Genomic DNA, 17,726 nt, shown 5'->3' with positions numbered 1-17,726 from the left:
CTTTGCAGTTCATTTGTAAGTTAAAGCCGGATTTTAAAAGTTAACTCACGAATCAGACAATCAATATCAACAAAAATTTGGATGAGATATTTCACTGACTAACTGAGGAAATGAACTCAATCGGCCAGTAACCGCTCTCATCCCTTCCTAAACTCTTTAGCAATCTGCAACTGCGCTTACTTTCAAAATTGCAAGTACTCGCTGTATACTTTTATTCGACCCTATAAACTGAACACTCCATCATTTTTCCGTTCGTGTTCTGTATATATTAGGCCTGTATAAGAGCGCTAAAGAAGCTGTTTTTTTCGACGGTTTTCAAGCCTAAATTAGCCGAATCTATTGCATTTTCACATGCGATATACGTTAGAAGTTTATCAATCGTCGCCGGCTTGTTGGCATACACCATGAACTTGACGTAGCCCCACAAGAAATAATCCAACGGCGTCAAATCGCATGAATGAGGCGGTAAATTGACAGGGCCATTTTGTGCTATAATACGTTTTTTTTTTCAATAAATCGATTGTGACATTCGCTGCGTAGCTTGTGGCGCCGTCCTGTTGGAATCACATATTGCCCAAGTCCATATCATCCAATTCGAGCCAAAAATATTTGGTTATCATTGAGCGGGAGCGATTCCGGTCTTGATCATCACGGAATAAGTACGGCCCAATGACGCCGGCCTATAAACACAGTTCGTGTGGAATTCTGCCTGACCAAATTTTTAAAAAGCTGCTTGAGTCACCTAAAAGATTCTACCAAAGATTCTGCAAGCTTTTCTTGTTTTTAGCAATAATCTTCATCGAATAAATTTTTTGGTTTATTGGAGTATCCACTTTATGGTTTTCTTCTTCCTTTTTGGCGCAGACACCGCTTACGCGGGAATAACCGAGTTTACACCAGCGCGCCCGTCATTCTTACTTTCGCTGTTTGGCGTCGTTTGGATATTCCAAGTGTAGCCAGGTCCTTCCACCGGGTCATTAAAACGGAGTGCAGGTCTTCCTCTTCCTCTGCTTAACCCGGCGGATACTGCGCCGAATACTATCACAGCTGGAGTGTTTTCATCCCTCCGGACCTAGCTTTTGTAGCCGTTGTCTCTTAATTCGCTGAACTATGTCAATGTCATCGTATATCTCGCACAGCTCATCGTTCCATCGACTGATGCAGTTTTCCACTGCCGTATTTGAATTGGCCTTCTTCGGCTCCCATCGCTTTGTTGTTGTTCTTAAGGTGGATAAGGTTTTGTCCCGTCCATCGCACTTCTTGGACGGCGGTAATGCCAGCCCTTACTCTCATGAGGATATCAACCAGCTGGGCAGCGACACCTTCCCAATTAAGGGACCGAACATTCGGGTCCGTGGCGGTTTTCTGGAGGTGGTTTTTAAGTGGTTGACCTCAAACCCAGCGCATAACCCTGGGGAGGGATGTTTCGCCACGGATGTTTTTTTTTTTGCTACCCAGAGCATACTTGGTCTAAGACCGGAAATCGGGAGCTGATAGGGCTATATGTAAAATAATCTTTTCTGACCACCCCCAAGTGAATGGCGCTGAGAGAATTTTCGTCACTTGCGTGAACTTCTACACATGACTCCATCCAACTGCTGACTAGAGTGAATTTAAATCCAAGTTTATTTGCGGCCTTTCGCTAAGATTAGCTTTTGTTTTCTAAGGCCATCACAAATACTCGAATTTTAGTATCGTAAAAGCTTCTAAAAGGGTTGGAAGCTTAGATGGAAAAAATTCCTTAAATTTTACACAACAGTTCCCTCTTTTAAAACTCCCATTAGCGGCAAGCTAATTTTATGCTTTCCCCCACATTGAATTCCATATGAGTATATATTATGCTACAACGCGAAATTACGAACGTGCATTCTGCATCCGCTTCCCCTCTTCGGAAACAATACGTGTGCGTGTGTGTAATATGCTCGCGTTTTTATTACCCTGCGGTTCAATGGCTTTGACAACGCCATTAGAACCAAGACCCTACGCAAACTTCGTCGATGATTATCTGGGTCATTAACACTTTTTGTTGTCAAACGACGACGAAGGTGCGAAAGTAAGCTCGGGTAAGGTGTTGTCGATAATGGTCATAAAACTTTGAAAGAATTTTTTGTTTCAATTTGATTTTATGGTTTGTGCGTACGAAATGGAGAAACAAAAGCAGTTTCCGCAGACGGCGGCGTACATAAATGTTTTGCACCAACTACCACAGGACTCTCACATCCAACTCTACTGTTCTCTTAGTAGTAGGCGGCATGAGCTGACTTCGTGCTTAGCTCCATGTAGTCTCATAGCGCCCACCAAAAACGAGTGCGAGCGTGTTTTTATGACATTATCTTTGAAAGTTTAGCTCGACGCTTTGGTGTTTTGCAGCCATCTCCAATAAAGTTTGCCCGCCATTGACATTAGGCGCGTGTGAAATCAAGCTTTGTAGTGCTCCAACAGTACACCGTTAGCGTGAATGCCTTTTGGGAATATCAATTTTGTTGTAGAGTTTCCGTTGCCTTCTGATTTCCTCATTGTGGTACCGCCATGGCGGGCAAAAGTTTGACTCGCCTTTGGTAGCTTCTTGCTCTCCAACAAACTCGCAGTTTTTATTTTGCCGCACTTCTGATTTTCTGTTCTTCTATTCTTTCTTCAGTTTCATCCACTCTGATAGATTTTTATTCTTCTTCTTCCTTCAGTTTTACTGTCTCTGTTAGATTTTCAGGCTCACTTTCGCTCTTTACCTATAGCAGCCTTTGTTTTTGCCTCCATTGCCTTGTGGCTTCGCGTCGCCTGTCTTTGCCATCTGACACTGACCCACATCCATTTCACTCTCACTTTCAATTTTTTTCCTCTAACATCTAACACTTCTACACACACATACGCATATATGTGTTTATGTATTTCGGTGTACTTTCGCTTTCATTGCCATTAGGCGACAGTTTGTGCCATAAAATTGCTTAATACTTGTGGATGCGCAAAGTTTTTGGCTGGCGAAGACGATTTTCGATTATTTGTTTTGATAGTGGCATTCTTTGAGGTTGTCAATAACAACTTAGCAGAGTGAGAGGTGAGTGAGTTGTGGCAAAAAATCGTTAGACGTTACTGAAGCGTAAGCGGCGAAAATGTGTTACACTTGATAAATGAGCGCATTTTTCGCTTTGACAGGCAAGATTATGAAAGTAATAAAAATCATTATTAAAGTATCGTTAAAATCTTTAGTTTACAGCTTGAATGTTGTGAAATTGAAATTATATATGTATGTAAACTTTTATTAGTCAGTCTTTAATTCTGAGTACACTGGAAAGGTAAGAGTCAGATGGAATTTAAAATTCTGTTATATGGAAAGTGGGCGCTGTTACAGTACATAACAATGATAGAACAATGTTACGTATTTAATTTGGTTGAAATCGTTTGAGCGGGTTCTGAGTTAGGTGATTTTACCTAATAGTGGGCGGTGCCACGCCCCATGGTCCAATTTTTTACAGTTATTTGGTAAATAGCAATCTTGTGGTTAGCATGAGGGGAACTACATGATTATTTTGAGTCTCTTCTGTTGCACTTGTAAGAATCTCCTCCTTCACTTATTTCTTAAGATAAAATAAGATAAAAGGAGTATGTTTGTTAAGGTACGTAGGTTGCTATATATATTTCTATTATATTTATTTATCTATCTATTCTATTTATTTTTATTTTTTTGTTTTTTTTTATTTTATTTTTATTTTTTTTTGTCGATTGCTATTTTGCTTCGGGCTCATACGCATAGATCCATGATTCGTCACCTGTGGCGATCTTATAAACGTCTTTTGAAGCACCCCGATCGTATTTTTTCAGCATTTCTTTACACCAATCCACACGAGCCTTTTTTGAGCGATTGTCAAATTGTGCGGGATCCAACGAAAACAAACCTTTTTTACGGCCAGGTGTTCATGCAATGTCCAATGTATGCTGGTGTGAGAAATGCATAGGCATGCCTCTACCTGAAATGTTACATGACGGCCTTGCATTATCAGTTCACGTACGGCATCGATGTTTTCTGGCACAATGGCTGTTTTTGGACGACCTTCACGGAATTCGTCTTTGAGCGAGCGTCGGCCACGATTGAATTCGTTGTACCAGTTTTTCACAGTGCTATAGGATGGTGCTTCATAGCCATACAAAGATTTTAGTTCATCGACGCACTCTTGTCGTGATAATCCACGTCGAAAGTTGTGAAAAATGATCGCACGAAAATGTTCACGAGTTAATTCAATTTTTTGGCCGAGATGAATTTTGTAATTCCCTGTAAATAAAACAATTCACGATTAAATGACAAAACGTTCTGAGTGATGTTATGCTAAAAAATGTCAAACTTTCCAATGGAAATGTCAGATTGCACCTGGCAACACTTAGTGTTGCCCTCAGCCAGAATATATATAGCAGCCCTCGTAGGTAGGCCGTTAGCGTGAATGTTAGTTACCTGCTGATTTTTTCACTTGAACACCTCTATGGCAGGCAAAACTGTGACTGAGCTTTGTTGGCCTCTCTCTCTCCAACAACTCGTGAGACCACCAATATTCCCACTTGGACAGCTAGAGACGCTTGTCCGTTGTGATGCCCAGTACTCTTAGGTATGAGTCAAAAAGACCGTCGCATATTGGTAAAACGCTTAGAGTCTACCACAAACTTATAGATGCTACTAACTTCAACCACAGCCAGTTCGCCGTGTTCGTATAAATACGGCAACCGAGCTGATTCAATCTCAGTCTGGTGAAAGCTGCACGGTGGAGGAGAAAGTTGTTTCCACCTTAGCTTCCTCATTGCACTTTCGAAAAGTGGCATTCCTCCTAAATCTTTAGCCTGACCGCGTGAGTGCCAATGGGACAGTATTCAGTTAGGACGCTTATTATTGCCATGTTGTGAGTCTTCTAACGTGTTAGCTGTTCAATGGATCCTTTATGTTCCACTCCGGACCAGCAGGCTTTCCCAACCCCACAAATGGTAGCTGCTGACCAACGCAGCTCTGCTATCGGAGTGAATGCAGCCTTCCCTAAAAAACTACATTGCGGAGAGGTACATATATCTGTTGCTTCCTTGATGGCTGCAACTCCTGCTGAAGATGTCTCTAGGAGTAGGTTCTGCGGCGCAGTGCTTCAAATTATCAAGCGAAGATCGAGAAAATCTCGTAATGTCTTTCTCTGGGAGCCTTAATGTATCCAGCTTCCCGAACTCATCGCTGACTTTTTACCAATAATAACAATTACTCTGTATCTTACTTATGCTATTTTAATTAAGGTGACATTTTTCGCCTATAATATAGCCTATTCCTAAAAATTTACAAAAAATCCCAGTGTTTGTAACACCTAGAAGGAAATTTGCACACCTTCTTTTCTCCCTAATGAACTGCTCTTTTGCCGGAACCGCCGATATCGAACCACTACAGCATATAGTTGCCATACAAGGTGAACGTTAAAAGTAAAATTCTTGTACGGAAAACTTTTTTATTGGACAAGGTATCGTGAAAAAATTGGGCAAGCATTTTTGCCCAGAGCAACAGTGCAATTTCAGAAGAAATTGTTCTGATCGGACTTTTTTCTTTTTCTTTAATGACCGCTACCACGGTTATAGCCAAGTTAACCCCAGCGCACCAATTGTTGCTTCTTTTCTGACATCCGAGGCTCTTGTGTTGTTTTCATTGAGAGTGAACAGAGGCCGCAATTAAACTTCAGCGAACCCACAAACCGAACATGTCGAAATTGGTTTCTGTCGTGAACCCCGGCTCCTTACGGGTTGGCTACCGCATGTTGTTGTTGTTGTAACGGTTATGTAGTCCCCGTTAGGGTGGAAAGGTTCAGATAAGTTGTCATCAAGGTCATCCAACTATAGGCCCAATAAAAGTGCTCTTTCGACGGACTATAGGGAGAAGGGTGCCAGGAGGTGGTTAGGGTTATGCGGAGAATCGTTGGATGGTGGACATATTTTTGACATGTCGGGGTTAATTCTGGATAATTAGGAGTCTAACTTGCTACACTCTCGATTCTCTCGGCAAATCGTCTGCAATAGGTGGTGGTTTGACTTACCTGAGGGGGGTCGGTAAAGGTGTTTATGGGCCCTGAGAATGGCAGTCAGTACATGTCTGAAGATAGATAAGAGACATCAAAGGTATCCCCTTATAGTCCGGAGTACAGTGTTCTGGCATGTCTCGTTCTCATCTGGCCGACTGATTGCATTGTATGTGTCCAGCAACGTTTATTTGTATTTGGGTTGAGGCCATGAACTAGCAAGGCCTCAAGTGTCTGTATTACTGGGGAGACGAGAGTCATCGGACGTTGGGCTTCCCTTTGTGGGCGGGTTTCAGTGGTTGGACCACTATTCCAATTTTCCAAACATCGAGCATTTGAAGAGGGGTCAGCGACAGATTGAAGACTTTGGTAAGGAAGCTTATTTTGTTTTATTGATGATACTCCGAACCTCCTCATTAGTGAAAGTAAGTGGTACACTGTCTTTTTCTCAATTCTTCTGGTCCGAAGAAGCAGGGTCATTGAATTATATTTCAACTCGGTCATCACGTCTCTTCGGCTTAGACAAAGCCTGGACGGTAGTGCAAAGATTGCTCACGCCGGTGGAGAGATTAAGCGCACAATACACTACACCAGCATGCTGGCGCAATCACCTGATGGTGTCAGCTGATTGATCGGTTATGTGCTTGTGGTGTGATTGCACCGTTGAGGGCTCTTCCAGCGTTTGCAAACGTGCAAAATTAATTGCCCATTTTGATTAGCCATTTCCTGTACGCAACGTCTCTTTTCCAATTCAAATGAATTTTTTGAAAATTTGTTTTCGCACAACTTTCGATGTGAACTCTATGACAAATAAAAATCGTTTTGAATACCATGAATTTTTTTTAATAAAAGTTTTTGTTCTGAAGTTTTTTGAAATATCGCATACAGTTTACTCGATTCTGCCTTAAGACTTGTAACAGCAATTTATTTTGGTCAAAATGTTTATACATATACATATATATATATATATATATTATCGGCGTACCATACTCCACCTCGATTGGCTACCGCATGAATAAGAATTGGGTATAGCCTTGTGACTGTAACTGTTTAACCAGAAGCATGACTGTTAGTTATATAATATAATATATAATATATATCCTTAAAACAATCGAACCATAATAACACAATATAACTGCCATACAAACTGTTCGATGAAAATCAAAATAAAGATCTTTTTATACCTTTTTTTGCTATAAGCACCACTAAAGGGTACTATAGCTTCGTTGCAACCGAACTGCCTTTAAGGGCTTAATGTATTTTAAATGTATTCACTTAGTGCTGGCAGAATATGTGTGTATATACATACATATACATATAAATTTATCAGTAACTATGTTCGTTTGGCCGCATTAATCGGAAATGCTTATTTGCCCGCTCAACCGCTAATGCGTGTTAATTACAAATTTGCCAATCGAAAAGTGATAAGCCGAACACCTGTCAGCGAAATGGCTCAGTAGACATTCATGCAACAACAAGAAAAAGTTCACACGCAGGTAATTAAACAGCTATATAACTGTACATGCTCATTAAAGCGCTGAAAATGACTTACTTCAATACACTCACGCCCATCCGTACACAGCTCAACTTCCGCTCGAGTTTGTAGATAATTACCTTAACCGTGGCACCCACTCAGCCGTTCAAGTTGTAGGCCATACATAAATATACTTTATATGTATGTACACATGTACGTATATATGTATACAGTGGATAATTTCACACGGCGGAATTTTTATTGCTCTCCACTCCATTCTTCACGTTTCACGAGTTAAAGCTTCGTCAGCTTCGTAACGGTATTCCTATCACACACACATGTATATATACTACATATATGTACTTATGTGTATATGATTTGCTGTGTTAAATCGTGATAAGAATCTAGAATTTGTGCAATAAATGGCAAATGCGAGAGCTTGATGGCTGCAGCGAATTTAACAGCCGCTCTTTAAGCCTTGCTTACGCTCGTGTGTGTGTATTTACGCGTGCTTCGTGTGTGCTTCGCTTATACCGACTCGCCTCGCACTTCCGTTGTTCATAATTAAAACATTAAAATAGATTGCGCTTTTTATGAGTTTGCGCATTTTTAGCGGAAGAAATAATATATGTATGTATGTATATTCTCTTTTTATTAGAGTTTGGATTTTATTATTTGCACAAATGATTTTTTGATGAGCCTCTGTGTCTTCATGGGTTTTTAATTTAATATTGAATTAACCGCTTTGGAACGCAGTCTACAAATGTGAATGATTTTGATTGAATCTTTCTGATTTGATTTTACTCTTACTCCGCCATTTTCCGAATTGAAGTGCATCAAATGAAGGATATTGAATTTATAGTATTTATTACGTTCTCTTAAATCGAAAGGTTAAGGTCAAGCAGCTCAAAATTTCTTAATTTCCGCAAAGCTCTAGGCCAGATGGGTCAAATTGTCCAAATTACGGCTACTCTTAGTTTTGATTCTTTATACAAAATATATTATTCGTAACAAACAATCTGGCGGCTAAACTCCGATATCTGAGAGCTTTAATATTACTCTGTATCAGATGTTGGCATCGGTTATAGTCGTTTGACTCATGAATTCATGTGGGTTGGTATGAAAAAGTTTGTTAATCCCTACCAGATTTTTTGAGTAGGTTGAAATATTGTCTGCATAAATTCCGGTTATTACGATATTGGTTTTTGTCTCAATTTTTCATCTCAGTTGTCGTATCTTCTGGAAAAATTTCTACTTTGCTTCTCTCTTCATCGCTCCTCTAATATGCCTCACTTCAGCAGACGTTGTGTTAACCGTGAAACTTTTTATTCGTACTGATAGGAATTTTGCTCAAAAGAGCAGGAAAAAAACTAAAAATATCGTGTAATACTAAACTGAGGGGGTATAGGTACGTCTGAGAAGATCGTATACTTTCGTATAGGAAGGTAGGAGATAACCTTATCTCGGGACCTAATGCAGGCTGTTGATCTCCGTTTGTGATTGAAATCTTAAGTGACTTGTCTGCCTTTTCCAATCACCGTTCCAAATATACCTGTTTCATTATTTCTCAGTCAGTATCGACCAATCATGATGGAAAGACTTACGCCTGAACAACGTTTACAAATCGCTCAACTTATGGTCAACATAATTGGCCCACTGAGCGTACTATTCGCAACACCATCAGCCATCTTGAGACCCAGTAATCATTATAGGATAATATTCGACCGAATAGACCACGTCCAGCACGCATTGAAGAAAATATAGCTTCCGTGACTGAGAGTGTACACGAAGGCTGTAGTGTAGATTTGGAGCCATTCGCACTGCCAATTCAGCAGAAAAAACATCGGTTTGGTGTGGTTTGGGCCGGTGGAGTCATCGATTTATATTTCTTCAAAAATGATTCGGATGAGAATGGAACCTTCAAGGGCAACCATTTTCGCGCCATGATTACCGACTATTTCATGCCTGAAATTGAAGCTCGTGGACTCGGCGACATTTGGTTTCAACAAGACGGCGCCACTACCCACGCATTGCATGTGTCAATGAATTTATTGAAAGAAAATTTTTCTTTTAAAAAGATTAGTCCTACGAGCGGGGTCAATTTAGCCTGGGGATATCAATCTGAAATTTGGCAAACATTCTTTTCTGTCCAAGGAGCTGCTCATTGGTTACATTTAAACTTTTCGCTCGTAACCGCTTTTGTTTTTTGCCATCTTCAGATTTCAGTTGATCATAAAATTGATCAGTTTGAAGCTCGCATTCTCTTTTACCTAGGTACCACCTAGCACACTCGTGCATTGATTGTTCCTGTTTCACTGGGTGCGAGAACTAAACGAAGAAGTATATTTTGACAGCTCTAATTGTCATCACAAGCCATGGCTCCGAACTAAATCTAAGATTTTAAAAATACTAAATATTTAAATAATTGTTTTGTTAAAAAAACATTTATTCTTCAAATAACTCCACTTACGACCTGAAAAAAAAAATCTGAAAATTTTGTAAATGCATATTTATTTTAGTATTTATTTATTTCAAAACCCGTTTCGTTTGGTCTAGCCTTACTAAATTTTTATACATATGTATGTATGTATAATTCTCGAAATCGGTATTTTCTTTGCAAATTTTCAATTGTTGGCATTTTGTCTAAATATTTTCATGTAAATTTGCTCGCTTGACCAGTTTATTTATCTGTTCTCCCATTTGTTGCATTTGTAGCATTTGTTATTGGTGTTATTGCATTGATAACTGAACATGAGTATTTATGTAAAACAAAACTATATTTAAAGCACACACACACGCACACACTTAGCTAAACACACCATTATGTTGTTAAACAATAACAAACAAGCGGCAAACAAGAGAGCATGAAATGGAAATAGGAATAAAAATGCAAATAAATAAATAAGTGAAACTTTGCGAGACCACTTCCATACCCATCAGCTATCTATCATATGTTCACATGTATGTGCGGATGTGCGTATGTATGTGTGTGAGTGCTTTTTCCGTCGATTTGAGCGAACAATAATAAAAGTTTTATTTATTTCTATGCAACGTGAGCGCTGCCGGACTGAGCACCCGCTTGAGATGTGCTGGGCTGTATGCACATACATATATGTACATATGTATGTGTGAACTTGTGTGTTTTTATGTAAAACACACGCGTTCACTTGTGATTCTGCTAATATTTATATTTATCATGGGTTGTTTGCATGAAAGTTGGTGATATGAGATTGCAGTTTTGCTTTTGCCAAAGAAGGGGAATAACGGGCAAATAAAAATTATTGAAATATAAATAAAAGTATGGTTCTGTGTAATTTACTCGCAAACTTCAATTGTTTCTGCGAATACGTTGGAAATACTATATAAAGTGGGCATGTAATTCTAATGCTTATACCAGGGTTGCCTTTAATATTTCGGGATTGGAGAGTAAAAACATATAATAATAATCGAAAATCCTTTTAAAGTTTTTCAAAATATCTATATAAATATGTACCTTTGCTTGTGTTTAAACCAATTTTCGAAGCACTTTTGTCACTCTTATTGAGGTATTTCCAAAACAAGCGTTCTGAGCGCATAAACGGCCTCTTCAAGTCTCGACAAACAGTGGCCTCTTAGTTTGTCTTTTACGTACGGGTATACGAGGGCTGCTATATACATATTTCTGGCCTAATAATGAAAATAGGAATATTTATCAACGAAAATGGTTTTATTGTTTTTCAAAATATTCTGGCCAAAAAGGCGCTGGTTTGAGCCGATGTGTGAGAGCTCGCATTGTCATGGTGCACAATGATTCGTCTTCTCTTGTTCGTTTTTCGAATTTCTCCGAAGACTTCAGGCAAACAAATGGTGGTGTACCACTCAGAATTGACCGTCCTACGTTGCTCAAGCGGAACAGTCGCCACATGACCAGTTTTGCCGAAGAAACAGGCGACCATTTGCTTCGAAGCGCTTCTTTCACGAACAACTTTCGTTTAATTTGGCTCGTCTTGGAAGACCCACACGGTCGATTGCTGTTTTGTTTCGGGCTCATACGCATAGGTCCATGATTCGTCATTTGTGATGATCTTATAAATGTCTTTTTAAGCACCGCGATCGTATTTTTTCAGCATTTCTTTACCTTTTTTTGAGCGATTGTCAAATTGTGCGGGATCCAACGAGAACAAACCTTTTTTACGGCCAGGTGTTCATGCAATATCGAATGTATGCTGGTGGGAGAAATGCATAGGCATACCTCTATCTGAAGGTATGTTACATGACGGTCTTGCATTATCAGTTCACGTACGGCATCGATGTTTTCTGGCACAACGGCTGTTTTTGGACGACCTTCACGGAATTCGTCTTTGAGCGAGCGTCGGCCACGATTGAATTCGTTGTACCAGTTTTTCACTGCGCTATAGGATGGTGCTTCATAGCCATACAAAGATTTTAGTTCATCGATGCACTCTTGTCGTGATAATCCACGTCGAAAGTTGTGAAAAATGATAGCACGAAAATGTTCACGAGTTAATTCCATTTTTTGGACGAGATGAATTTTTAATTCCCTGTAAATAAAACAATTCACGATTAAATGACAAAACGTTCTGAGTGATGTTATGCTAAAAAATGTCAAACTTTCCAATGGAAATGTCAGATTGCACCTGGCAACACTTAGTGCTGCCTAGGCCAGAAATATATATAGCAGCCTCCGTAAAAGGCAGTCTTTCGGTGCCAAGTCCGGACTTTGACATTATTTTACAGTCAAATGTTCACGCATAATTGAGTGTATGCTGATCACCCTAATCATTAGTTCTCGTAATTACGCGAAAGGTCCACATGACGATCTCGCAATATCTGTTTGCGCACAGCCTCAATAGTTTCCCGAAGAAAAAATTATTTTGGACCTTCTTCCATAAAATCGTCTTAGAGCGATCTGCGACATTGTTTTAATTCTCTATATCATCGATAAATATCGGTCCTTGATGGAGCTTCATAATCATAAATCCAATTTGTTTCAGCGATGTACTGTTTCTGAGTTAATCCACGTTGAAAATTGTAAAAAATAACCGCGCGAAAATGTTTAATTCCATTTTGTAGCTAAGCCGAAAGTTTTAAGTTACTGTGAATAAATTTAATTAAAGTGTTCTGAGTACGTATAACATTAAAAATGTCAAGCTGTACGGTACAGTTGCCATATTACGTCACTGGGTTGCCAAATCATGAAATATAAAGGGCAACCTACGTATAATATACATTTACATACATACATATATGTATGTATACATATGTTTGTGTTTAATGTAATGCTACTAATTTTTCAATATTTTGTTCTTATTTTTTTGAATTCATGATCAAATTTAAACAGGTGGCAACTTGTACTAAAAAAAATAATAGGTAGCAACGCCTTTCAAAAAATATTTCCATTAGTTAAGTTAAATTCGCAGGGATCATGTTGGCTAACTGGCCGAAGAAGTGCAGACTGGATCTTATTATCCCAATTGATGACATTAAACCTTTTGTCTATTTATAAAGTAGGGGAAAGCATCAAAATCGGGATTGCGAAATTTCAATCCGTTAAACCTAACCTACTCCCAACGTGACCACCCGTTTAAGTATTACGTCGTAGTTCTAAAACATTTATCAATGTTTCTTCTACAGATTGATTGAGGCTTCCACTTCGCTGACAGTTTTTCAGTTCACAGTTGACTGACACATAAGTGACATCAAAGTGTCGTGTTCCCAGTGTAAAACTGCCAACGAGTGTAGGTTTGAGTTTTCCCCTTGTACTTAAAAAGTGAGGGCAATAAAAAATACATGCTCATAGTCTTCAAAGCACTCTGAACATGTCGGTCAGTTCGGACTAATGTCGTGTTGGAATCTGTATAGGTAGCTTCTAATGCATCCATGTCCACTTAGTATTTCGATTAGGTAGGACGGCCCTCACAGCTTGTATACCCGTCGTATTCCTCACCCTGGATGTCAATTGGCATCATACTGGCTATTACTTCAGCAGCACCGCTTGATATTGTTCGAAAAGCACTGGTAATTCTTAGTGACAACAGCATGTATACTGTGCTTATATGTCTGACATACGCTTTAATACCCTGCGCCTAGATCCATATTTGATATTTTGATAAGGCGTTTAGGATTTAATTTGCTTTATCTGCAGTATATTCGAGGTGATCCTTCAATTTGAGCCTTGGGTCTATTATTAATCCCAGATTTTTTAGTTATGGCTGTGAATGAATCTCACACTCACCTATGGTGAGAGATACTATACTTTCCTCCACGAAATCAAGGTTTGAGGTGTTACTTTCGATAACATAGTAGAAATCTACTGAGGTGAACGAGCAGAAATCTTCTGATCTCTACTCGTTCACTCCTCATACGTTCGCGATTATTGCCATGGTACAAAGCCACCACAAAATCTTTATGCCGCTCACCGGCAGCACTTGGGTGAAAGACAAACAAACCATGTCGGTATAAGGCGTTAGGCTGGCTGGTTATTAACTAGCACCGAGATGGTTGCCTGGATGTAGTGCAACGCAGAAGACGAAGCTACAGACATCACAATGCAATCAGTCCGATAACAGGATGCCTCTTAATGTCTCTCATTGAACACCTGTATAGCACGTTGCAGAAACACAATGCACTCTTCTCTGAGCATTTTTGGCTGGAATGCTTTCGAAGAAATCATCATTATAGTCATTTCGCCTCCAAGGTGCATCAAGAAATCATACTTTGATTATGTCAACGACATAATCCAATACACCGACCAGTCTATGGGCGCAAATAACTTCAGTCCCGCGCTGAACGCCATTCATAGTGGTGCAAACACCTGCACCGACTACATCTTAGAGAATGTATTACATAGAGTCAATCCAGAGACGAAGAGCATGTCGAAACATGCTTCGCGAATCTAGAGTGGTCGTAGCGCAATTTCGTCCTATACATATATTGTAGCAGACCAAACTTCTACCTATCCGAAATAGTCCCCGACATACCAAATATAAGTTCTGGGTGCAACGGGTTCCGGTCTATCTCTAACTACCCCTTGGCATGACTAATGCTTTCCACTCATCTAACCCTTTTCCTTTCGCCTGACCCTGCCGAAATATATCTGCCGTTCTTGGGCACCTCGTTTTATGATTTCGTTGACAACTATCTTGTCTAGCCACCCAAATAGGGTTTAGATAACCTTCTTCTTCTTCTTAATTGGCGTAGACACCGCTTACGCGATTATAGCCGAGTTAACAACAGCGCGCCAGTCGTTTCTTCTTTTCGCTACGTGGCGCCAATTGGATATTCCAAGCGAAGCCAGGTCCTTCTCCACTTGGTCCTTCCAACGGAGTGGAGGTCTTCCTCTTCCTCTGCTTCCCCCGGCGGGTACTGCGTCGAATACTTTCAGAGCTGGAGTGTTTTCATCCATCCGGACAACATGACCTAGCCAGCGTAGCCGCTGTCTTTTAATTCGCTGAACTATGTCAATGTCGTCGTATATCTCGTACAGCTCATCGTTCCATCGAATGCGATATTCGCCGTGGCCAATGCGCAAAGGACCATAAATCTTTCGCAGAATTTTTCTCTCGAAAACTCGTAACGTCGACTCATCGGTTGCTGTCATCGCCCAAGCCTCTGCACCATATAGCAGGACGGGAATTATGAGGGACTTATAGAGTTTAGTTTTTGTTCGTCGAGAGAGGACTTTACTTTTCAATTGCCTACTCAGTCCGAAGTAGCACCTGTTGGCAAGAGCAATCCTGCGTTGGATTTCCAGGCTGACATTGTTCGTGGTGTTAATACTGGTTCCTAAGTAGACGAAATTATCTACAACTTCAAAGTTATGACTGTCAACAGTGACGTGAGAGCCAAGTCGCGAGTGCGACGACTGTTTGTTTGATGACAGGAGATATTTCGTTTTGCCCTCGTTCACTGCCAGACCCATTTTCTGTGCTTCCTTGTCCAGCCTGGAGAAAGCAGAACTAACGGCGCGGGTGTTGAGGCCGATGATATCAATATCGTCGGCATACGCCAGCAGCTGTACACTCTTATAGAAGATGGTACCTTCTCTGTTTAGTTCTGCAGCTCGAACTATTTTCTCCAGAAGCAGGTTGAAGAAGTCACACGATAGGGAGTCGCCTTGTCTGAAACCTCGTTTGGTATCGAACGGCTCGGAGAGGTCCTTCCCGATCCTGACGGAGCTTTTCGTGTTGCTCAGCGTCAACTTACACAGCCGTATTAGTTTTGCGGGGATACCAAATTCAGACATCGCGGCATAAAGGCAGCTCCTTTTCGTGCTGTCGAAAGCAGCTTTGAAATCGACAAAGAGGTGGTGTGTGTCGATTCTCCTTTCACGGGTCTTTTCCAAGATTTGGCGCATGGTGAATATCTGGTCGGTTGTTGATTTTCCAGGTCTGAAGCCACACTGATAAAGTCCAATCAGTTTGTTGACGGTGGGCTTTAATCTTTCACACAATACGCTCGATAGAACCTTATATGCGATGTTCAGGAGGCTAATCCCACGGTAGTTGGCGCAGATTGTGGGGTCTCCTTTTTTATGGATTGGGCATAGCACACTTAAATTCCAATCGTTGGGCATGCTTTCGTCCGACCATATTTTACAAAGAAGCTGATGCATGCACCCTATTAGTTCTTCGCCGCCGTGTTTGAATAGCTCGGCCGGTAGTCCGTCGGCCCCTGCCGCTTTGTTGTTTTTGAGGCGGGCAATTGCTATTCGAACTTCTTCATGGTCGGGTAATGGAACGTCTGCTCCATCGTCATCGATTGGGAAATCGGGTTCTTCTTCTCCTGGTGTTGTGCGTTCACTGCCATTCAGCAGGCTGGAGAAGTGTTCCCTCCATAATTTAAGTATGCTCTGGGCATCAGTGACTAGATCACCTTTGGGGGTTCTACAAGGTATGCTCCGGTCTTGGAAACCTTCTGTAAGCCGCCGCATTTTTTCGTAGAATTTTCGAGCATTACCCCTGTCGGCCAGCTTATCAAGCTCTTCGTACTCACGCATTTCGGCCTCTTTCTTCTTCTGTCTGCAAATGCGTCTCGCTTCCCTCTTCAACTCTCGGTATCTATCCCATCCCGCACGTGTAGTGGTCGATCGTAACGTTGCGAGGTAGGCAGCCTGTTTTCTCTCCGCTGCGACACGGCACTCCTCGTCGTACCCGCTGTTCTTTTGCACTTTCCGAAAACCAATGGTTTCGGTTGCAGCTGTACGTAAGGAATTTGAAATGCCGTCCCACAGTTCCCTTATACCGAGTTGTTGACGAGTGCCTCAGAGAGCAGGAGTGCAAGCCGAGTAGAAAATCGTTCGGCTGTCTGTTGTGATTGCAGCTTCTCGACGTCGAACCTTCCTTGTGTTTGTTGACGTGCGTTTTTTGCTGCACAGAGGCGGGTGCGTATCTTGGCTGCAACGAGATAGTGATCCGAGTCGATGTTAGGACCTCGGAGCGTACGCACGTCTAGAACACTGGAGACGTGTCTTCCGTCTATCACCGCTAGAAGAAAAAACAACAACGGAATCCAGCACAAATCGGTTTCGTTCAGGTCGATCGATTTAGGAGCGATCCTAAAAGAACTTTTAGTTCTTTTGGAGTGTAAGACTGTGCTCTAACCACTGCAAAGCTTCCGATTTGATAAAATTTTGTGGTTTTGTATGAAATAACAAGTAAGCGCGTTTAAAAATTATTTTGGCTCAAGCTATACCCTTGAAAATATTAGTAAGAGTTTCTACGATACCTATCTTCTAAGTAATGTGTGAGACGCATTTCGATTATTTCAGTTGAGGTATGAAAATTATATGTAATACCTACAGCTATAACCGAATTAGAAGGTCCAATCCCATTTCCGGTATTAGGAAACTTTTGAACCCTTAATATTATCTCATGTCTACATTTCAAGTGGAATCAGAATTAAATACATATATCTATCTATCATAAATCTCTCTTTTATCCAATCAGAACTACTTGAATTAGAGACTAACACCAGTCATATTCACTATTTATAGGTTTTCCTAATATCTAGAGCTATGTAGATATAGAGCTTGATTTCACATTCACCCCTTTATTTCCCTCTGTATAATCGCTTTTGTGCTTTACTCTTTTATCGGTCTTCCTTAACGTAAGTTAACAGAGAGATAGTTTCTTCTTTCTTTCTTTCAAAATTTTAGGGAGTTTGTGAGATTTTCGTTGGCAAAATTGTTAAAAATGGCCAATTTTCATCTATTGTGAATGAAATACAAA

The 17,726-nt window shown here is 40.6% G+C and overlaps 1 long non-coding RNA gene across 1 annotated transcript in view; it reads right to left on the bottom strand.

Moving 5' to 3' along the window:
- LOC126758851 (uncharacterized) overlaps nt 1-17,726 on the bottom strand; it is a 151,397-nt gene that overhangs the window by 31,233 nt on the left and 102,438 nt on the right. The window lies entirely within an intron of this gene.

Source organism: Bactrocera neohumeralis, chromosome 5 (genome assembly GCF_024586455.1).
Source record: "Bactrocera neohumeralis isolate Rockhampton chromosome 5, APGP_CSIRO_Bneo_wtdbg2-racon-allhic-juicebox.fasta_v2, whole genome shotgun sequence".
In the NCBI taxonomy this organism is placed as follows: Eukaryota; Metazoa; Arthropoda; class Insecta; order Diptera; family Tephritidae; genus Bactrocera; species Bactrocera neohumeralis.
The sequence above is the reverse complement of the archived record's forward strand: the minus strand, read 5'-3'. Positions and strand labels throughout refer to the sequence as shown.